This window comes from Danio rerio, chromosome 4 (assembly GCF_052040795.2).
Source record: "Danio rerio strain M-AB ecotype USA chromosome 4, GRCz13ab, whole genome shotgun sequence".
Taxonomy (NCBI): Eukaryota; Metazoa; Chordata; class Actinopteri; order Cypriniformes; family Danionidae; genus Danio; species Danio rerio.
Window position 1 is genome coordinate 31,956,137 of NC_141024.2, and position 20,212 is coordinate 31,976,348.

General features: G+C 50.6%; 26 non-coding genes across 26 annotated transcripts; 15 read left to right on the plus strand and 11 right to left on the minus strand.

Annotated features, from left to right (window-relative positions):
• The first annotated feature begins 158 nt into the window (after positions 1 to 158).
• On the plus strand, positions 159 to 230 carry trnag-ucc (transfer RNA glycine (anticodon UCC)). The gene has a single exon. It is a non-coding gene; the product is annotated as a tRNA-Gly (tRNA).
• Positions 231 to 1,239: 1,009 nt separating this feature from the next.
• trnag-ucc (transfer RNA glycine (anticodon UCC)) lies at positions 1,240 to 1,311 on the plus strand. Its single transcript has one exon. It is a non-coding gene; the product is annotated as a tRNA-Gly (tRNA).
• An 87-nt stretch (positions 1,312 to 1,398) lies between these two features.
• trnad-guc (transfer RNA aspartic acid (anticodon GUC)) lies at positions 1,399 to 1,470 on the minus strand. Its single transcript has one exon. It is a non-coding gene; the product is annotated as a tRNA-Asp (tRNA).
• Positions 1,471 to 2,320: 850 nt separating this feature from the next.
• Positions 2,321 to 2,392, plus strand: trnag-ucc (transfer RNA glycine (anticodon UCC)). Its single transcript has one exon. It is a non-coding gene; the product is annotated as a tRNA-Gly (tRNA).
• A 2,090-nt stretch (positions 2,393 to 4,482) lies between these two features.
• On the plus strand, positions 4,483 to 4,554 carry trnag-ucc (transfer RNA glycine (anticodon UCC)). Its single transcript has one exon. It is a non-coding gene; the product is annotated as a tRNA-Gly (tRNA).
• Positions 4,555 to 5,564: 1,010 nt separating this feature from the next.
• trnag-ucc (transfer RNA glycine (anticodon UCC)) lies at positions 5,565 to 5,636 on the plus strand. The gene has a single exon. It is a non-coding gene; the product is annotated as a tRNA-Gly (tRNA).
• Positions 5,637 to 5,723: 87 nt separating this feature from the next.
• Positions 5,724 to 5,795, minus strand: trnad-guc (transfer RNA aspartic acid (anticodon GUC)). The gene has a single exon. It is a non-coding gene; the product is annotated as a tRNA-Asp (tRNA).
• Positions 5,796 to 6,804: 1,009 nt separating this feature from the next.
• trnad-guc (transfer RNA aspartic acid (anticodon GUC)) lies at positions 6,805 to 6,876 on the minus strand. The gene has a single exon. It is a non-coding gene; the product is annotated as a tRNA-Asp (tRNA).
• An 850-nt stretch (positions 6,877 to 7,726) lies between these two features.
• On the plus strand, positions 7,727 to 7,798 carry trnag-ucc (transfer RNA glycine (anticodon UCC)). Its single transcript has one exon. It is a non-coding gene; the product is annotated as a tRNA-Gly (tRNA).
• Positions 7,799 to 7,885: 87 nt separating this feature from the next.
• trnad-guc (transfer RNA aspartic acid (anticodon GUC)) lies at positions 7,886 to 7,957 on the minus strand. The gene has a single exon. It is a non-coding gene; the product is annotated as a tRNA-Asp (tRNA).
• An 850-nt stretch (positions 7,958 to 8,807) lies between these two features.
• On the plus strand, positions 8,808 to 8,879 carry trnag-ucc (transfer RNA glycine (anticodon UCC)). Its single transcript has one exon. It is a non-coding gene; the product is annotated as a tRNA-Gly (tRNA).
• A 1,009-nt stretch (positions 8,880 to 9,888) lies between these two features.
• trnag-ccc (transfer RNA glycine (anticodon CCC)) lies at positions 9,889 to 9,960 on the plus strand. The gene has a single exon. It is a non-coding gene; the product is annotated as a tRNA-Gly (tRNA).
• An 87-nt stretch (positions 9,961 to 10,047) lies between these two features.
• On the minus strand, positions 10,048 to 10,119 carry trnad-guc (transfer RNA aspartic acid (anticodon GUC)). The gene has a single exon. It is a non-coding gene; the product is annotated as a tRNA-Asp (tRNA).
• Positions 10,120 to 10,969: 850 nt separating this feature from the next.
• trnag-ucc (transfer RNA glycine (anticodon UCC)) lies at positions 10,970 to 11,041 on the plus strand. The gene has a single exon. It is a non-coding gene; the product is annotated as a tRNA-Gly (tRNA).
• An 87-nt stretch (positions 11,042 to 11,128) lies between these two features.
• trnad-guc (transfer RNA aspartic acid (anticodon GUC)) lies at positions 11,129 to 11,200 on the minus strand. The gene has a single exon. It is a non-coding gene; the product is annotated as a tRNA-Asp (tRNA).
• An 850-nt stretch (positions 11,201 to 12,050) lies between these two features.
• trnag-ucc (transfer RNA glycine (anticodon UCC)) lies at positions 12,051 to 12,122 on the plus strand. Its single transcript has one exon. It is a non-coding gene; the product is annotated as a tRNA-Gly (tRNA).
• A 2,090-nt stretch (positions 12,123 to 14,212) lies between these two features.
• On the plus strand, positions 14,213 to 14,284 carry trnag-ucc (transfer RNA glycine (anticodon UCC)). The gene has a single exon. It is a non-coding gene; the product is annotated as a tRNA-Gly (tRNA).
• An 87-nt stretch (positions 14,285 to 14,371) lies between these two features.
• trnad-guc (transfer RNA aspartic acid (anticodon GUC)) lies at positions 14,372 to 14,443 on the minus strand. The gene has a single exon. It is a non-coding gene; the product is annotated as a tRNA-Asp (tRNA).
• Positions 14,444 to 16,374: 1,931 nt separating this feature from the next.
• On the plus strand, positions 16,375 to 16,446 carry trnag-ucc (transfer RNA glycine (anticodon UCC)). Its single transcript has one exon. It is a non-coding gene; the product is annotated as a tRNA-Gly (tRNA).
• Positions 16,447 to 16,533: 87 nt separating this feature from the next.
• Positions 16,534 to 16,605, minus strand: trnad-guc (transfer RNA aspartic acid (anticodon GUC)). Its single transcript has one exon. It is a non-coding gene; the product is annotated as a tRNA-Asp (tRNA).
• Positions 16,606 to 17,455: 850 nt separating this feature from the next.
• Positions 17,456 to 17,527, plus strand: trnag-ucc (transfer RNA glycine (anticodon UCC)). The gene has a single exon. It is a non-coding gene; the product is annotated as a tRNA-Gly (tRNA).
• Positions 17,528 to 17,614: 87 nt separating this feature from the next.
• trnad-guc (transfer RNA aspartic acid (anticodon GUC)) lies at positions 17,615 to 17,686 on the minus strand. The gene has a single exon. It is a non-coding gene; the product is annotated as a tRNA-Asp (tRNA).
• An 850-nt stretch (positions 17,687 to 18,536) lies between these two features.
• Positions 18,537 to 18,608, plus strand: trnag-ucc (transfer RNA glycine (anticodon UCC)). Its single transcript has one exon. It is a non-coding gene; the product is annotated as a tRNA-Gly (tRNA).
• An 87-nt stretch (positions 18,609 to 18,695) lies between these two features.
• On the minus strand, positions 18,696 to 18,767 carry trnad-guc (transfer RNA aspartic acid (anticodon GUC)). The gene has a single exon. It is a non-coding gene; the product is annotated as a tRNA-Asp (tRNA).
• Positions 18,768 to 19,617: 850 nt separating this feature from the next.
• On the plus strand, positions 19,618 to 19,689 carry trnag-ucc (transfer RNA glycine (anticodon UCC)). Its single transcript has one exon. It is a non-coding gene; the product is annotated as a tRNA-Gly (tRNA).
• Positions 19,690 to 19,776: 87 nt separating this feature from the next.
• On the minus strand, positions 19,777 to 19,848 carry trnad-guc (transfer RNA aspartic acid (anticodon GUC)). The gene has a single exon. It is a non-coding gene; the product is annotated as a tRNA-Asp (tRNA).
• Positions 19,849 to 20,212: the final 364 nt, after the last annotated feature.

Below are 20,212 nucleotides of genomic sequence, written 5' to 3' on the forward strand. Positions count from 1 at the left end.
TCTTGTGAAGATGTCCCTGTGACATGTGGGTAGATCGGTGCATTTTGCGAAGGTTAGGATCCCTATGCCGAACATGTTTCGGTGCCGAACCCGGACAAAGAGGGATCCTTGGTTGAAGGCAGTCCTTTTTGAGTGCTTCTGGCAATAGGTGCCCGCAAGCGTTGGTGGTATAGTGGTGAGCATAGCTGCCTTCCAAGCAGTTGACCCGGGTTCGATTCCCGGCCAACGCATTTTCCTTTGGCTGCTGTATACGTCACGTCGGCCGATGACGCGCTTGTTAAAGGCAACCAACCGAAAAGTAAAAGGCAGACAAGGGCCTCCCCGTCGGGGAATCGAACCCCGGTCTTTCGCGTGACAGGCGGAGATACTGTCCACTATACTAACGAGGAGCTGCGGAGCTAAGGTGCCCGCTCCTGCCCCACGCAGATCAGCCATGTAATCCGGTCCTAGCAGCATTGTCTGCAGCGCTGCCACTAAAGACCTTGGCAGACAGCAAGAGGAGGGCTGAAAACTGGGCTTGGACAGCTTTTTCTTCATTAATACTCCTTGCTTCTTTCTCAGTCTTGCACTGGTCATCAGCAGTAACTTGAACAGTGCATCACACAGGAGAACGTGATTAGCATGTTTTGCAGCAAACAAAGCACGCCATTCATTCTTACACACAGCCCAGCTTTTACTCCACAAAATGTCAGCTTGCCCTTTCACGAGCTGCATCCAGTCAACCCTTGCAATGACATTCAAACCGGGGGAGCTCATTACAGTGAACACTGGCTGACAGAAGATGAGAACTCCACCACTGCAGAGTGAAATTATCCACCTCTGTTGTTTTTTGGTGAGCTTGTGCCGTCGAACGATTTATCCAACCTCAACGTCGGAAAAAGATGGGATCCATACTTGACATTTTTGTTTTTCGCCCCCCACACAAAGAAACTCCTTGCTTGAAAGCTTTCATTTTCTACACTTCTGTGAGAGGATGTCCACAAGCGTTGGTAACATAGTGGTGAGCACAGCTGGCTTCCAAGCAGATTCCCAGCCAATGTGTTCCTTTTGGCTTCCGTTATGCTACATGGCCGGGCGGCACTCTTGTGAAGATGTCCCTGTGACATGTGGGTAGATCGGTGCATTTTGCGAAGGTTAGGATCCCTATGCCGAACATGTTTCGGTGCCGAACCCGGACAAAGAGGGATCCTTGGTTGAAGGCAGTCCTTTTTGAGTGCTTCTGGCAAAAGCTGCCCGCAAGCGTTGGTGGTATAGTGGTGAGCATAGCTGCCTTCCAAGCAGTTGATCCGGGTTCGATTCCCGGCCAACGCATTTTCCTTTGGCTGCTGTATACGTCACGTCGGCCGATGACGCGCTTGTTAAAGGCAACCAACCGAAAAGTAAAAGGCAGACAAGGGCCTCCCCGTCGGGGAATCGAACCCCGGTCTTCCGCGTGACAGGCGGAGATACTGTCCACTATACTAACGAGGAGCTGCGGAGCTAAGGTGCCCGCTCCTGCCCCACGCAGATCAGCCACGTAATCCGGTCCTAGCAGCATTGTCTGCAGCGCTGCCACTAAAGACCTTGGCAGACAGCAAGAGGAGGGCTGAAAACTGGGCTTGGACAGCTTTTTCTTCATTAATACTCCTTGCTTCTTTCTCAGTCTTGCACTGGTCATCAGCAGTAACTTGAACAGTGCATCACACAGGAGAACGTGATTAGCATGTTTTGCAGCAAACAAAGCACGCCATTCATTCTTACACACAGCCCAGCTTTTACTCCACAAAATGTCAGCTTGCCCTTTCACGAGCTGCATCCAGTCAACCCTTGCAATGACATTCAAACCGGGGGAGCTCATTACAGTGAACACTGGCTGACAGAAGATGAGAACTCCACCACTGCAGAGTGAAATTATCCACCTCTGTTGTTTTTTGGTGAGCTTGTGCCGTCGAACGATTTATCCAACCTCAACGTCGGAAAAAGATGGGATCCATACTTGACATTTTTGTTTTTCGCCCCCCACACAAAGAAACTCCTTGCTTGAAAGCTTTCATTTTCTACACTTCTGTGAGAGGATGTCCACAAGCGTTGGTAACATAGTGGTGAGCACAGCTGGCTTCCAAGCAGATTCCCAGCCAATGTGTTCCTTTTGGCTTCCGTTATGCTACATGGCCGGGCGGCACTCTTGTGAAGATGTCCCTGTGACATGTGGGTAGATCGGTGCATTTTGCGAAGGTTAGGATCCCTATGCCGAACATGTTTCGGTGCCGAACCCGGACAAAGAGGGATCCTTGGTTGAAGGCAGTCCTTTTTGAGTTCTTCTGGCAAAAGCTGCCCGCAAGCGTTGGTGGTATAGTGGTGAGCATAGCTGCCTTCCAAGCAGTTGACCCGGGTTCGATTCCCGGCCAACGCATTTTCCTTTGGCTGCTGTATACGTCACGTCGGCCGATGACGCGCTTGTTAAAGGCAACCAACCGAAAAGTAAAAGGCAGACAAGGGCCTCCCCGTCTGGGAATCGAACCCCGGTCTTCCGCGTGACAGGCGGAGATACTGTCCACTATACTAACGAGGAGCTGCGGAGCTAAGGTGCCCGCTCCTGCCACACGCAGATCAGCCACGTAATCCGGTCCTAGCAGCATTGTCTGCAGCGCTGCCACTAAAGACCTTGGCAGACAGCAAGAGGAGGGCTGAAAACTGGGCTTGGACAGCTTTTTCTTCATTAATACTCCTTGCTTCTTTCTCAGTCTTGCACTGGTCATCAGCAGTAACTTGAACAGTGCATCACACAGGAGAACGTGATTAGCATGTTTTGCAGCAAACAAAGCACGCCATTCATTCTTACACACAGCCCAGCTTTTACTCCACAAAATGTCAGCTTGCCCTTTCACGAGCTGCATCCAGTCAACCCTTGCAATGACATTCAAACCGGGGGAGCTCATTACAGTGAACACTGGCTGACAGAAGATGAGAACTCCACCACTGCAGAGTGAAATTATCCACCTCTGTTGTTTTTTGGTGAGCTTGTGCCGTCGAACGATTTATCCAACCTCAACGTCGGAAAAAGATGGGATCCATACTTGACATTTTTGTTTTTCGCCCCCCACACAAAGAAACTCCTTGCTTGAAAGCTTTCATTTTCTACACTTCTGTGAGAGGATGTCCACAAGCGTTGGTAACATAGTGGTGAGCACAGCTGGCTTCCAAGCAGATTCCCAGCCAATGTGTTCCTTTTGGCTTCCGTTATGCTACATGGCCGGGCGGCACTCTTGTGAAGATGTCCCTGTGACATGTGGGTAGATCGGTGCATTTTGCGAAGGTTAGGATCCCTATGCCGAACATGTTTCGGTGCCGAACCCGGACAAAGAGGGATCCTTGGTTGAAGGCAGTCCTTTTTGAGTTCTTCTGGCAAAAGCTGCCCGCAAGCGTTGGTGGTATAGTGGTGAGCATAGCTGCCTTCCAAGCAGTTGACCCGGGTTCGATTCACGGCCAACGCATTTTCCTTTGGCTGCTGTATACGTCACGTCGGCCGATGACGCGCTTGTTAAAGGCAACCAACCGAAAAGTAAAAGGCAGACAAGGGCCTCCCCGTCGGGGAATCGAACCCCAGTCTTCCGCGTGACAGGCGGAGATACTGTCCACTATACTAACGAGGAGCTGCGGAGCTAAGGTGCCCGCTCCTGCCCCACGCAGATCAGCCACGTAATCCGGTCCTAGCAGCATTGTCTGCAGCGCTGCCACTAAAGACCTTGGCAGACAGCAAGAGGAGGGCTGAAAACTGGGCTTGGACAGCTTTTTCTTCATTAATACTCCTTGCTTCTTTCTCAGTCTTGCACTGGTCATCAGCAGTAACTTGAACAGTGCATCACACAGGAGAACGTGATTAGCATGTTTTGCAGCAAACAAAGCACGCCATTCATTCTTACACACAGCCCAGCTTTTACTCCACAAAATGTCAGCTTGCCCTTTCACGAGCTGCATCCAGTTAACCCTTGCAATGACATTCAAACCGGGGGAGCTCATTACAGTGAACACTGGCTGACAGAAGATGAGAACTCCACCACTGCAGAGTGAAATTATCCACCTCTGTTGTTTTTTGGTGAGCTTGTGCCGTCGAACGATTTATCCAACCTCAACGTCGGAAAAAGATGGGATCAATACTTGACATTTTTGTTTTTCGCCCCCCACACAAAGAAACTCCTTGGTTGAAAGCTTTCATTTTCTACACTTCTGTGAGAGGATGTCCACAAGCGTTGGTAACATAGTGGTGAGCACAGCTGGCTTCCAAGCAGATTCCCAGCCAATGTGTTCCTTTTGGCTTCCGTTATGCTACATGGCCGGGCGGCACTCTTGTGAAGATGTCCCTGTGACATGTGGGTAGATCGGTGCATTTTGCGAAGGTTAGGATCCCTATGCCGAACATGTTTCGGTGCCGAACCCGGACAAAGAGGGATCCTTGGTTGAAGGCAGTCCTTTTTGAGTGCTTCTGGCAAAAGCTGCCCGCAAGCGTTGGTGGTATAGTGGTGAGCATAGCTGCCTTCCAAGCAGTTGATCCGGGTTCGATTCCCGGCCAACGCATTTTCCTTTGGCTGCTGTATACGTCACGTCGGCCGATGACGCGCTTGTTAAAGGCAACCAACCGAAAAGTAAAAGGCAGACAAGGGCCTCCCCGTCGGGGAAATCGAACCCCGGTCTTCCGCGTGACAGGCGGAGATACTGTCCACTATACTAACGAGGAGCTGCGGAGCTAAGGTGCCCGCTCCTGCCCCACGCAGATCAGCCACGTAATCCGGTCCTAGCAGCATTGTCTGCAGCGCTGCCACTAAAGACCTTGGCAGACAGCAAGAGGAGGGCTGAAAACTGGGCTTGGACAGCTTTTTCATCATTAATACTCCTTGCTTCTTTCTCAGTCTTGCACTGGTCATCAGCAGTAACTTGAACAGTGCATCACACAGGAGAACGTGATTAGCATGTTTTGCAGCAAACAAAGCACGCCATTCATTCTTACACACAGCCCAGCTTTTACTCCACAAAATGTCAGCTTGCCCTTTCACGAGCTGCATCCAGTCAACCCTTGCAATGACATTCAAACCGGGGGAGCTCATTACAGTGAACACTGGCTGACAGAAGATGAGAACTCCACCACTGCAGAGTGAAATTATCCACCTCTGTTGTTTTTTGGTGAGCTTGTGCCGTCGAACGATTTATCCAACCTCAACGTCGGAAAAAGATGGGATCCATACTTGACATTTTTGTTTTTCGCCCCCCACACAAAGAAACTCCTTGGTTGAAAGCTTTCATTTTCTACACTTCTGTGAGAGGATGTCCACAAGCGTTGGTAACATAGTGGTGAGCACAGCTGGCTTCCAAGCAGATTCCCAGCCAATGTGTTCCTTTTGGCTTCCGTTATGCTACATGGCCGGGCGGCACTCTTGTGAAGATGTCCCTGTGACATGTGGGTAGATCGGTGCATTTTGCGAAGGTTAGGATCCCTATGCCGAACATGTTTCGGTGCCGAACCCGGACAAAGAGGGATCCTTGGTTGAAGGCAGTCCTTTTTGAGTTCTTCTGGCAAAAGCTGCCCGCAAGCGTTGGTGGTATAGTGGTGAGCATAGCTGCCTTCCAAGCAGTTGACCCGGGTTCGATTCCCGGCCAACGCATTTTCCTTTGGCTGCTGTATACGTCACGTCGGCCCATGACGCGCTTGTTAAAGGCAACCAACCGAAAAGTAAAAGGCAGACAAGGGCCTCCCCGTCGGGGAATCGAACCCCGGTCTTCCGCGTGACAGGCGGAGATACTGTCCACTATACTAACGAGGAGCTGCGGAGCTAAGGTGCCCGCTCCTGCCCCACGCAGATCAGCCACGTAATCCGGTCCTAGCAGCATTGTCTGCAGCGCTGCCACTAAAGACCTTGGCAGACAGCAAGAGAAGGGCTGAAAACTGGGCTTGGACAGCTTTTTCTTCATTAATACTCCTTGCTTCTTTCTCAGTCTTGCACTGGTCATCAGCAGTAACTTGAACAGTGCATCACACAGGAGAACGTGATTAGCATGTTTTGCAGCAAACAAAGCACGCCATTCATTCTTACACACAGCCCAGCTTTTACTCCACAAAATGTCAGCTTGCCCTTTCACGAGCTGCATCCAGTCAACCCTTGCAATGACATTCAAACCGGGGGAGCTCATTACAGTGAACACTGGCTGACAGAAGATGAGAACTCCACCACTGCAGAGTGAAATTATCCACCTCTGTTGTTTTTTGGTGAGCTTGTGCCGTCGAACGATTTATCCAACCTCAACGTCGGAAAAAGATGGGATCCATACTTGACATTTTTGTTTTTCGCCCCCCACACAAAGAAACTCCTTAGTTGAAAGCTTTCATTTTCTACACTTCTGTGAGAGGATGTCCACAAGCGTTGGTAACATAGTGGTGAGCACAGCTGGCTTCCAAGCAGATTCCCAGCCAATGTGTTCCTTTTGGCTTCCGTTATGCTACATGGCCGGGCGGCACTCTTGTGAAGATGTCCCTGTGACATGTGGGTAGATCGGTGCATTTTGCGAAGGTTAGGATCCCTATGCCGAACATGTTTCGGTGCCGAACCCGGACAAAGAGGGATCCTTGGTTGAAGGCAGTCCTTTTTGAGTGCTTCTGGCAAAAGCTGCACGCAAGCGTTGGTAGTATAGTGGTGAGCATAGCTGTCTTCCAAGCAGTTGATCCGGGTTCGATTCCCGGCCAACGCATTTTCCTTTGGCTGCTGTATACGTCACGTCGGCCGATGACGCGCTTGTTAAAGGCAACCAACCGAAAAGTAAAAGGCAGACAAGGGCCTCCCCGTCGGGGAATCGAACCCCGGTCTTCCGCGTGACAGGCGGAGATACTGTCCACTATACTAACGAGGAGCTGCGGAGCTAAGGTGCCCGCTCCTGCCCCACGCAGATCAGCCACGTTATCCGGTCCTAGCAGCATTGTCTGCAGCGCTGCCACTAAAGACCTTGGCAGACAGCAAGAGGAGGGCTGAAAACTGGGCTTGGACAGCTTTTTCTTCATTAATACTCCTTGCTTCTTTCTCAGTCTTGCACTGGTCATCAGCAGTAACTTGAACAGTGCATCACACAGGAAAACGTGATTAGCATGTTTTGCAGCAAACAAAGCACGCCATTCATTCTTACACACAGCCCAGCTTTTACTAAACAAAATGTCAGCTTGCCCTTTCACGAGCTGCATCCAGTAAACCCTTGCAATGACATTCAAACCGGGGGAGCTCATTACAGTGAACACTGGCTGACAGAAGATGAGAACTCCACCACTGCAGAGTGAAATTATCCACCTCTGTTGTTTTTTGGTGAGCTTGTGCCGTCGAACGATTTATCCAACCTCAACGTCGGAAAAAGATGGGATCCATACTTGACATTTTTGTTTTTCGCCCCCCACACAAAGAAACTCCTTGGTTGAAAGCTTTCATTTTCTACACTTCTGTGAGAGGATGTCCACAAGCGTTGGTAGCATAGTGGTGAGCACAGCTGGCTTCCAAGCAGATTCCCAGCCAATGTGTTCCTTTTGGCTTCCGTTATGCTACATGGCCGGGCGGCACTCTTGTGAAGATGTCCCTGTGACATGTGGGTAGATCGGTGCATTTTGCGAAGGTTAGGATCCCTATGCCGAACATGTTTCGGTGCCGAACCCGGACAAAGAGGGATCCTTGGTTGAAGGCAGTCCTTTTTGAGTGCTTCTGGCAAAAGCTGCCCGCAAGCGTTGGTAGTATAGTGGTGAGCATAGCTGCCTTCCAAGCAGTTGATCCGGGTTCGATTCCCGGCCAACGCATTTTCCTTTGGCTGCTGTATACGTCACGTCGGCCGATGACGCGCTTGTTAAAGGCAACCAACCGAAAAGTAAAAGGCAGACAAGGGCCTCCCCGTCGGGGAATCGAACCCCGGTCTTCCGCGTGACAGGCGGAGATACTGTCCACTATACTAACGAGGAGCTGCGGAGCTAAGGTGCCCGCTCCTGCCCCACGCAGATCAGCCACGTAATCCGGTCCTAGCAGCATTGTCTGCAGCGCTGCCACTAAAGACCTTGGCAGACAGCAAGAGGAGGGCTGAAAACTGGGCTTGGACAGCTTTTTCTTCATTAATACTCCTTGCTTCTTTCTCAGTCTTGCACTGGTCATCAGCAGTAACTTGAACAGTGCATCACACAGGAAAACGTGATTAGCATGTTTTGCAGCAAACAAAGCACGCCATTCATTCTTACACACAGCCCAGCTTTTACTAAACAAAATGTCAGCTTGCCCTTTCACGAGCTGCATCCAGTCAACCCTTGCAATGACATTCAAACCGGGGGAGCTCATTACAGTGAACACTGGCTGACAGAAGATGAGAACTCCACCACTGCAGAGTGAAATTATCCACCTCTGTTGTTTTTTGGTGAGCTTGTGCCGTCGAACGATTTATTCAACCTCAACGTCGGAAAAAGATGGGATCCATACTTGACATTTTTGTTTTTCGCCCCCCACACAAAGAAACTCCTTGGTTGAAAGCTTTCATTTTCTACACTTCTGTGAGAGGATGTCCACAAGCGTTGGTAACATAGTGGTGAGCACAGCTGGCTTCCAAGCAGATTCCCAGCCAATGTGTTCCTTTTGGCTTCCGTTATGCTACATGGCCGGGCGGCACTCTTGTGAAGATGTCCCTGTGACATGTGGGTAGATCGGTGCATTTTGCGAAGGTTAGGATCCCTATGCCGAACATGTTTCGGTGCCGAACCCGGACAAAGAGGGATCCTTGGTTGAAGGCAGTCCTTTTAGAGTGCTTCTGGCAAAAGCTGCCCGCAAGCGTTGGTGGTATAGTGGTGAGCATAGCTGCCTTCCAAGCAGTTGACCCGGGTTCGATTCCCGGCCAACGCATTTTCCTTTGGCTGCTGTATACGTCACGTCGGCCGATGACGCGCTTGTTAAAGGCAACCAACCGAAAAGTAAAAGCCAGACAAGGGCCTCCCTGTCGGGGAATCGAACCCCGGTCTTCCGCGTGACAGGCGGAGATAATGTCAACTATACTAACGAGGAGCTGCGGAGCTAAGGTGCCCGCTCCTGCCCCACGCAGATCAGCCACGTAATCCGGTCCTAGCAGCATTGTCTGCAGCGCTGCCACTAAAGACCTTGGCAGACAGCAAGAGGAGGGCTGAAAACTGGGCTTGGACAGCTTTTTCTTCATTAATACTCCTTGCTTCTTTCTCAGTCTTGCACTGGTCATCAGCAGTAACTTGAACAGTGCATCACACAGGAGAACGTGATTAGCATGTTTTGCAGCAAACAAAGCACGCCATTCATTCTTACACACAGCCCAGCTTTTACTCCACAAAATGTCAGCTTGCCCTTTCACGAGCTGCATGCAGTCAACCCTTGCAATGACATTCAAACCGGGGGAGCTCATTACAGTGAACACTGGCTGACAGAAGATGAGAACTCCACCACTGCAGAGTGAAATTATCCACCTCTGTTGTTTTTTGGTGAGCTTGTGCCGTCGAACGATTTATCCAACCTCAACGTCGGAAAAAGATGGGATCCATACTTGACATTTTTGTTTTTCGCCCCCCACACAAAGAAACTCCTTGCTTGAAAGCTTTCATTTTCTACACTTCTGTGAGAGGATGTCCACAAGCGTTGGTAACATAGTGGTGAGCACAGCTGGCTTCCAAGCAGATTCCCAGCCAATGTGTTCCTTTTGGCTTCCGTTATGCTACATGGCCGGGCGGCACTCTTGTGAGGATGTCCCTGTGACATGTGGGTAGATCGGTGCATTTTGCGAAGGTTAGGATCCCTATGCCGAACATGTTTCGGTGCCGAACCCGGACAAAGAGGGATCCTTGGTTGAAGGCAGTCCTTTTTGAGTTCTTCTGGCAAAAGCTGCCCGCAAGCGTTGGTGGTATAGTGGTGAGCATAGCTGCCTCCCAAGCAGTTGACCCGGGTTCGATTCCCGGCCAACGCATTTTCCTTTGGCTGCTGTATACGTCACGTCGGCCGATGACGCGCTTGTTAAAGGCAACCAACCGAAAAGTAAAAGGCAGACAAGGGCCTCCCCGTCGGGGAATCGAACCCCGGTCTTCCGCGTGACAGGCGGAGATACTGTCCACTATACTAACGAGGAGCTGCGGAGCTAAGGTGCCCGCTCCTGCCCCACGCAGATCAGCCACGTAATCCGGTCCTAGCAGCATTGTCTGCAGCGCTGCCACTAAAGACCTTGGCAGACAGCAAGAGGAGGGCTGAAAACTGGGCTTGGACAGCTTTTTCTTCATTAATACTCCTTGCTTCTTTCTCAGTCTTGCACTGGTCATCAGCAGTAACTTGAACAGTGCATCACACAGGAGAACGTGATTAGCATGTTTTGCAGCAAACAAAGCACGCCATTCATTCTTACACACAGCCCAGCTTTTACTCCACAAAATGTCAGCTTGCCCTTTCACGAGCTGCATCCAGTCAACCCTTGCAATGACATTCAAACCGGGGGAGCTCATTACAGTGAACACTGGCTGACAGAAGATGAGAACTCCACCACTGCAGAGTGAAATTATCCACCTCTGTTGTTTTTTGGTGAGCTTGTGCCGTCGAACGATTTATCCAACCTCAACGTCGGAAAAAGATGGGATCCATACTTGACATTTTTGTTTTTCGCCCCCCACACAAAGAAACTCCTTGCTTGAAAGCTTTCATTTTCTACACTTCTGTGAGAGGATGTCCACAAGCGTTGGTAACATAGTGGTGAGCACAGCTGGCTTCCAAGCAGATTCCCAGCCAATGTGTTCCTTTTGGCTTCCGTTATGCTACATGGCCGGGCGGCACTCTTGTGAAGATGTCCCTGTGACATGTGGGTAGATCGGTGCATTTTGCGAAGGTTAGGATCCCTATGCCGAACATGTTTCGGTGCCGAACCCGGACAAAGAGGGATCCTTGGTTGAAGGCAGTCCTTTTTGAGTTCTTCTGGCAAAAGCTGCCCGCAAGCGTTGGTGGTATAGTGGTGAGCATAGCTGCCTTCCAAGCAGTTGACCCGGGTTCGACTCCCGGCCAGCGCATTTTCCTTTGGCTGCTGTATACGTCACGTCGCCCGATGACGCGCTTGTTAAAGGCAACCAACCGAAAAGTAAAAGGCAGACAAGGGCCTCCCCGTCGGGGAATCGAACCCCGGTCTTCCGCGTGACAGGCGGAGATACTGTCCACTATACTAACGAGGAGCTGCGGAGCTAAGGTGCCCGCTCCTGCCCCACGCAGATCAGCCACGTAATCCGGTCCTAGCAGCATTGTCTGCAGCGCTGCCACTAAAGACCTTGGCAGACAGCAAGAGGAGGGCTGAAAACTGGGCTTGGACAGCTTTTTCTTCATTAATACTCCTTGCTTCTTTCTCAGTCTTGCACTGGTCATCAGCAGTAACTTGAACAGTGCATCACACAGGAGAACGTGATTAGCATGTTTTGCAGCAAACAAAGCACGCCATTCATTCTTACACACAGCCCAGCTTTTACTCCACAAAATGTCAGCTTGCCCTTTCACGAGCTGCATCCAGTCAACCCTTGCAATGACATTCAAACCGGGGGAGCTCATTACAGTGAACACTGGCTGACAGAAGATGAGAACTCCACCACTGCAGAGTGAAATTATCCACCTCTGTTGTTTTTTGGTGAGCTTGTGCCGTCGAACGATTTATCCAACCTCAACGTCGGAAAAAGATGGGATCCATACTTGACATTTTTGTTTTTCGCCCCCCACACAAAGAAACTCCTTGGTTGAAAGCTTTCATTTTCTACACTTCTGTGAGAGGATGTCCACAAGCGTTGGTAACATAGTGGTGAGCACAGCTGGCTTCCAAGCAGATTCCCAGCCAATGTGTTCCTTTTGGCTTCCGTTATGCTACATGGCCGGGCGGCACTCTTGTGAAGATGTCCCTGTGACATGTGGGTAGATCGGTGCATTTTGCGAAGGTTAGGATCCCTATGCCGAACATGTTTCGGTGCCGAACCCGGACAAAGAGGGATCCTTGGTTGAAGGCAGTCCTTTTTGAGTTCTTCTGGCAAAAGCTGCCCGCAAGCGTTGGTGGTATAGTGGTGAGCATAGCTGCCTTCCAAGCAGTTGACCCGGGTTCGATTCCCGGCCAACGCATTTTCCTTTGGCTGCTGTATACGTCACGTCGGCCCATGACGCGCTTGTTAAAGGCAACCAACCGAAAAGTAAAAGGCAGACAAGGGCCTCCCCGTCGGGGAGTCGAACACCGGTCTTCCGCGTGACAGGCGGAGATACTGTCCACTATACTAACGAGGAGCTGCGGAGCTAAGATGCCCGCTCCTGCCCCACGCAGATCAGCCACGTAATCCGGTCCTAGCAGCATTGTCTGCAGCGCTGCCACTAAAGACCTTGGCAGACAGCAAGAGGAGGGCTGAAAACTGGGCTTGGACAGCTTTTTCTTCATTAATACTCCTTGCTTCTTTCTCAGTCTTGCACTGGTCATCAGCAGTAACTTGAACAGTGCATCACACAGGAGAACGTGATTAGCATGTTTTGCAGCAAACAAAGCACGCCATTCATTCTTACACACAGCCCAGCTTTTACTCCACAAAATGTCAGCTTGCCCTTTCACGAGCTGCATCCAGTCAACCCTTGCAATGACATTCAAACCGGGGGAGCTCATTACAGTGAACACTGGCTGACAGAAGATGAGAACTCCACCACTGCAGAGTGAAATTATCCACCTCTGTTGTTTTTTGGTGAGCTTGTGCCGTCGAACAATTTATCCAACCTCAACGTCGGAAAAAGATGGGATCCATACTTGACATTTTTGTTTTTCGCCCCCCACACAAAGAAACTCCTTGCTTGAAAGCTTTCATTTTCTACACTTCTGTGAGAGGATGTCCACAAGCGTTGGTAACATAGTGGTGAGCACAGCTGGCTTCCAAGCAGATTCCCAGCCAATGTGTTCCTTTTGGCTTCCGTTATGCTACATGGCCGGGCGGCACTCTTGTGAAGATGTCCCTGTGACATGTGGGTAGATCGGTGCATTTTGCGAAGGTTAGGATCCCTATGCCGAACATGTTTCGGTGCCGAACCCGGACAAAGAGGGATCCTTGGTTGAAGGCAGTCCTTTTTGAGTTCTTCTGGCAAAAGCTGCCCGCAAGCGTTGGTGGTATAGTGGTGAGCATAGCTGCCTTCCAAGCAGTTGACCCGGGTTCGATTCACGGCCAACGCATTTTCCTTTGGCTGCTGTATACGTCACGTCGGCCGATGACGCGCTTGTTAAAGGCAACCAACCGAAAAGTAAAAGGCAGACAAGGGCCTCCCCGTCGGGGAATCGAACCCCAGTCTTCCGCGTGACAGGCGGAGATACTGTCCACTATACTAACGAGGAGCTGCGGAGCTAAGGTGCCCGCTCCTGCCCCACGCAGATCAGCCACGTAATCCGGTCCTAGCAGCATTGTCTGCAGCGCTGCCACTAAAGACCTTGGCAGACAGCAAGAGGAGGGCTGAAAACTGGGCTTGGACAGCTTTTTCTTCATTAATACTCCTTGCTTCTTTCTCAGTCTTGCACTGGTCATCAGCAGTAACTTGAACAGTGCATCACACAGGAGAACGTGATTAGCATGTTTTGCAGCAAACAAAGCACGCCATTCATTCTTACACACAGCCCAGCTTTTACTCCACAAAATGTCAGCTTGCCCTTTCACGAGCTGCATCCAGTTAACCCTTGCAATGACATTCAAACCGGGGGAGCTCATTACAGTGAACACTGGCTGACAGAAGATGAGAACTCCACCACTGCAGAGTGAAATTATCCACCTCTGTTGTTTTTTGGTGAGCTTGTGCCGTCGAACGATTTATCCAACCTCAACGTCGGAAAAAGATGGGATCCATACTTGACATTTTTGTTTTTCGCCCCCCACACAAAGAAACTCCTTGGTTGAAAGCTTTCATTTTCTACACTTCTGTGAGAGGATGTCCACAAGCGTTGGTAACATAGTGGTGAGCACAGCTGGCTTCCAAGCAGATTCCCAGCCAATGTGTTCCTTTTGGCTTCCGTTATGCTACATGGCCGGGCGGCACTCTTGTGAAGATGTCCCTGTGACATGTGGGTAGATCGGTGCATTTTGCGAAGGTTAGGATCCCTATGCCGAACATGTTTCGGTGCCGAACCCGGACAAAGAGGGATCCTTGGTTGAAGGCAGTCCTTTTTGAGTTCTTCTGGCAAAAGCTGCCCGCAAGCGTTGGTGGTATAGTGGTGAGCATAGCTGCCTTCCAAGCAGTTGACCCGGGTTCGATTCCCGGCCAACGCATTTTCCTTTGGCTGCTGTATACGTCACGTCGGCCGATGACGCGCTTGTTAAAGGCAACCAACCGAAAAGTAAAAGGCAGACAAGGGCCTCCCCGTCGGGGAATCGAACCCCGGTCTTCCGCGTGACAGGCGGAGATACTGTCCACTATACTAACGAGGAGCTGCGGAGCTAAGGTGCCCGCTCCTGCCCCACGCAGATCAGCCACGTAATCCGGTCCTAGCAGCATTGTCTGCAGCGCTGCCACTAAAGACCTTGGCAGACAGCAAGAGGAGGGCTGAAAACTGGGCTTGGACAGCTTTTTCTTCATTAATACTCCTTGCTTCTTTCTCAGTCTTGCACTGGTCATCAGCAGTAACTTGAACAGTGCATCACACAGGAGAACGTGATTAGCATGTTTTGCAGCAAACAAAGCACGCCATTCATTCTTACACACAGCCCAGCTTTTACTCCACAAAATGTCAGCTTGCCCTTTCACGAGCTGCATCCAGTCAACCCTTGCAATGATATTCAAACCGGGGGAGCTCATTACAGTGAACACTGGCTGACAGAAGATGAGAACTCCACCACTGCAGAGTGAAATTATCCACCTCTGTTGTTTTTTGGTGAGCTTGTGCCGTCGAACGATTTATCCAACCTCAACGTCGGAAAAAGATGGGATCCATACTTGACATTTTTGTTTTTCGCCCCCCACACAAAGAAACTCCTTGGTTGAAAGCTTTCATTTTCTACACTTCTGTGAGAGGATGTCCACAAGCGTTGGTAACATAGTGGTGAGCACAGCTGGCTTCCAAGCAGATTCCCAGCCAATGTGTTCCTTTTGGCTTCCGTTATGCTACATGGCCGGGCGGCACTCTTGTGAAGATGTCCCTGTGACATGTGGGTAGATCGGTGCATTTTGCGAAGGTTAGGATCCCTATGCCGAACATGTTTCGGTGCCGAACCCGGACAAAGAGGGATCCTTGGTTGAAGGCAGTCCTTTTTGAGTGCTTCTGGCAAAAGCTGCCCGCAAGCGTTGGTGGTATAGTGGTGAGCATAGCTGCCTTCCAAGCAGTTGATCCGGGTTCGATTTCCGGCCAACGCATTTTCCTTTGGCTGCTGTATACGTCACGTCGGCCGATGACGCGCTTGTTAAAGGCAACCAACCGAAAAGTAAAAGGCAGACAAGGGCCTCCCCGTCGGGGAAATCGAACCCCGGTCTTCCGCGTGACAGGCGGAGATACTGTCCACTATACTAACGAGGAGCTGCGGAGCTAAGGTGCCCGCTCCTGCCCCACGCAGATCAGCCACGTAATCCGGTCCTAGCAGCATTGTCTGCAGCGCTGCCACTAAAGACCTTGGCAGACAGCAAGAGGAGGGCTGAAAACTGGGCTTGGACAGCTTTTTCTTCATTAATACTCCTTGCTTCTTTCTCAGTCTTGCACTGGTCATCAGCAGTAACTTGAACAGTGCATCACACAGGAGAACGTGATTAGCATGTTTTGCAGCAAACAAAGCACGCCATTCATTCTTACACACAGCCCAGCTTTTACTCCACAAAATGTCAGCTTGCCCTTTCACGAGCTGCATCCAGTCAACCCTTGCAATGACATTCAAACCGGGGGAGCTCATTACAGTGAACACTGGCTGACAGAGATGAGAACTCCACCACATCAGAGTGAAATTATCCACCTCTGTTGTTTTTTGGTGAGCTTGTGCCGTCGAACGATTTATCCAACCTCAACGTCGGAAAAAGATGGGATCCATACTTGACATTTTTGTTTTTCGCCCCCCACACAAAGAAACTCCTTGGTTGAAAGCTTTCATTTTCTACACTTCTGTGAGAGGATGTCCACAAGCGTTGGTAACATAGTGGTGAGCACAGCTGGCTTCCAAGCAGATTCCCAGCCAATGTGTTCCTTTTGGCTTCCGTTATGCTACATGGCCGGGCGGCACTCTTGTGAAGATGTCCCTGTGACATGTGGGTAGATCGGTGCATTTTGCGAAGGTTAGGATCCCTATGCCGAACATGTTTCGGTGCCGAACCCGGACAAAGAGGGATCCTTGGTTGAAGGCAGTCCTTTTTGAGTTCTTCTGGCAAAAGCTGCCCGCAAGCGTTGGTGGTATAGTGGTGAGCATAGCTGCCTTCCAAGCAGTTGACCCGGGTTCGATTCCCGGCCAACGCATTTTCCTTTGGCTGCTGTATACGTCACGTCGGCCCATGTCGCGCTTGTTAAAGGCAACCAACCGAAAAGTAAAAGGCAGACAAGGGCCTCCCCGTCGGGGAATCGAACCCCGGTCTTCCGCGTGACAGGCGGAGATACTGTCCACTATACTAACGAGGAGCTGCGGAGCAAAGGTGCCCGCTCCTGCCCCACGCAGATCAGCCACGTAATCCGGTCCTAGCAGCATTGTCTGCAGCGCTGCCACTAAAGACCTTGGCAGACAGCAAGAGAAGGGCTGAAAACTGGGCTTGGACAGCTTTTTCTTCATTAATACTCCTTGCTTCTTTCTCAGTCTTGCACTGGTCATCAGCAGTAACTTGAACAGTGCATCACACAGGAGAACGTGATTAGCATGTTTTGCAGCAAACAAAGCACGCCATTCATTCTTACACACAGCCCAGCTTTTACTCCACAAAATGTCAGCTTGCCCTTTCACGAGCTGCATCCAGTCAACCCTTGCAATGACATTCAAACCGGGGGAGCTCATTACAGTGAACACTGGCTGACAGAAGATGAGAACTCCACCACTGCAGAGTGAAATTATCCACCTCTGTTGTTTTTTGGTGAGCTTGTGCCGTCGAACGATTTATCCAACCTCAACGTCGGAAAAAGATGGGATCCATACTTGACATTTTTGTTTTTCGCCCCCCACACAAAGAAACTCCTTGCTTGAAAGCTTTCATTTTCTACACTTCTGTGAGAGGATGTCCACAAGCGTTGGTAACATAGTGGTGAGCACAGCTGGCTTCCAAGCAGATTCCCAGCCAATGTGTTCCTTTTGGCTTCCGTTATGCTACATGGCCGGGCGGCACTCTTGTGAAGATGTCCCTGTGACATGTGGGTAGATCGGTGAATTTTGCGAAGGTTAGGATCCCTATGCCGAACATGTTTCGGTGCCGAACCCGGACAAAGAGGGATCCTTGGTTGAAGGCAGTCCTTTTTGAGTGCTTCTGGCAAAAGCTGCCCGCAAGCGTTGGTGGTATAGTGGTGAGCATAGCTGCCTTCCAAGCAGTTGATCCGGGTTCGATTCCCGGCCAACGCATTTTCCTTTGGCTGCTGTATCCGTCACGTCGGCCGATGACGCGCTTGTTAAAGGCAACCAACCGAAAAGTAAAAGGCAGACAAGGGCCTCCCCGTCGGGGAATCGAACCCCGGTCTTCCGCGTGACAGGCGGAGATACTGTCCACTATACTAACGAGGAGCTGCGGAGCTAAGGTGCCCGCTCCTGCCCCACGCAGATCAGCCACGTAATCCGGTCCTAGCAGCATTGTCTGCAGCGCTGCCACTAAAGACCTTGGCAGACAGCAAGAGGAGGGCTGAAAACTGGGCTTGGACAGCTTTTTCTTCATTATTACTCCTTGCTTCTTTCTCAGTCTTGCACTGGTCATCAGCAGTAACTTGAACAGTGCATCACACAGGAGAACGTGATTAGCATGTTTTGCAGCAAACAAAGCACGCCATTCATTCTTACACACAGCCCAGCTTTTACTCCACAAAATGTCAGCTTGCCCTTTCACGAGCTGCATCCAGTCAACCCTTGCAATGACATTCAAACCGGGGGAGCTCATTACAGTGAACACTGGCTGACAGAAGATGAGAACTCCACCACTGCAGAGTGAAATTATCCACCTCTGTTGTTTTTTGGTGAGCTTGTGCCGTCGAACGATTTATCCAACCTCAACGTCGGAAAAAGATGGGATCCATACTTGACATTTTTGTTTTTCGCCCCCCACACAAAGAAACTCCTTGGTTGAAAGCTTTCATTTTCTACACTTCTGTGAGAGGATGTCCACAAGCGTTGGTAACATAGTGGTGAGCACAGCTGGCTTCCAAGCAGATTCCCAGCCAATGTGTTCCTTTTGGCTTCCGTTATGCTACATGGCCGGGCGGCACTCTTGTGAAGATGTCCCTGTGACATGTGGGTAGATCGGTGCATTTTGCGAAGGTTAGGATCCCTATGCCGAACATGTTTCGGTGCCGAACCCGGACAAAGAGGGATCCTTGGTTGAAGGCAGTCCTTTTTGAGTTCTTCTGGCAAAAGCTGCCCGCAAGCGTTGGTGGTATAGTGGTGAGCATAGCTGCCTTCCAAGCAGTTGACCCGGGTTCGATTCCCGGCCAACGCATTTTCCTTTGGCTGCTGTATACGTCACGTCGGCCGATGACGCGCTTGTTAAAGGCAACCAACCGAAAAGTAAAAGGCAGACAAGGGCCTCCCCGTCGGGGAATCGAACCCCGGTCTTCCGCGTGACAGGCGGAGATACTGTCCACTATACTAACGAGGAGCTGCGGAGCTAAGGTGCCCGCTCCTGCCCGACGCAGATCAGCCACGTAATCCGGTCCTAGCAGCATTGTCTGCAGCGCTGCCACTAAAGACCTTGGCAGACAGCAAGAGGAGGGCTGAAAACTGGGCTTGGACAGCTTTTTCTTCATTAATACTCCTTGCTTCTTTCTCAGTCTTGCACTGGTCATCAGCAGTAACTTGAACAGTGCATCACACAGGAGAACGTGATTAGCATGTTTTGCAGCAAACAAAGCACGCCATTCATTCTTACACACAGCCCAGCTTTTACTCCACAAAATGTCAGCTTGCCCTTTCACGAGCTGCATCCAGTCAACCCTTGCAATGACATTCAAACCGGGGGAGCTCATTACAGTGAACACTGGCTGACAGAAGATGAGAACTCCACCACTGCAGAGTGAAATTATCCACCTCTGTTGTTTTTTGGTGAGCTTGTGCCGTCGAACGATTTATCCAACCTCAACGTCGGAAAAAGATGGGATCCATACTTGACATTTTTGTTTTTCGCCCCCCACACAAAGAAACTCCTTGCTTGAAAGCTTTCATTTTCTACACTTCTGTGAGAGGATGTCCACAAGCGTTGGTAACATAGTGGTGAGCACAGCTGGCTTCCAAGCAGATTCCCAGCCAATGTGTTCCTTTTGGCTTCCGTTATGCTACATGGCCGGGCGGCACTCTTGTGAAGATGTCCCTGTGACATGTGGGTAGATCGGTGCATTTTGCGAAGGTTAGGATCCCTATGCCGAACATGTTTCGGTGCCGAACCCGGACAAAGAGGGATCCTTGGTTGAAGGCAGTCCTTTTTGAGTTCTTCTGGCAAAAGCTGCCCGCAAGCGTTGGTGGTGTAGTGGTGAGCATAGCTGCCTTCCAAGCAGTTGACCCGGGTTCGATTCCCGGCCAACGCATTTTCCTTTGGCTGCTGTATACGTCACGTCGGCCGATGACGCGCTTGTTAAAGGCAACCAACCGAAAAGTAAAACGCAGACAAGGGCCTCCCCGTCGGGGAATCGAACCCCGGTCTTCCGCGTGACAGGCGGAGATACTGTCCACTATACTAACGAGGAGCTGCGGAGCTAAGGTGCCCGCTCCTGCCCCACGCAGATCAGCCACGTAATCCGGTCCTAGCAGCATTGTCTGCAGCGCTGCCACTAAAGACCTTGGCAGACAGCAAGAGGAGGGCTGAAAACTGGGCTTGGACAGCTTTTTCTTCATTAATACTCCTTGCTTCTTTCTCAGTCTTGCACTGGTCATCAGCAGTAACTTGAACAGTGCATCACACAGGAGAACGTGATTAGCATGTTTTGCAGCAAACAAAGCACGCCATTCATTCTTACACACAGCCCAGCTTTTACTCCACAAAATGTCAGCTTGCCCTTTCACGAGCTGCATCCAGTCAACCCTTGCAATGACATTCAAACCGGGGGAGCT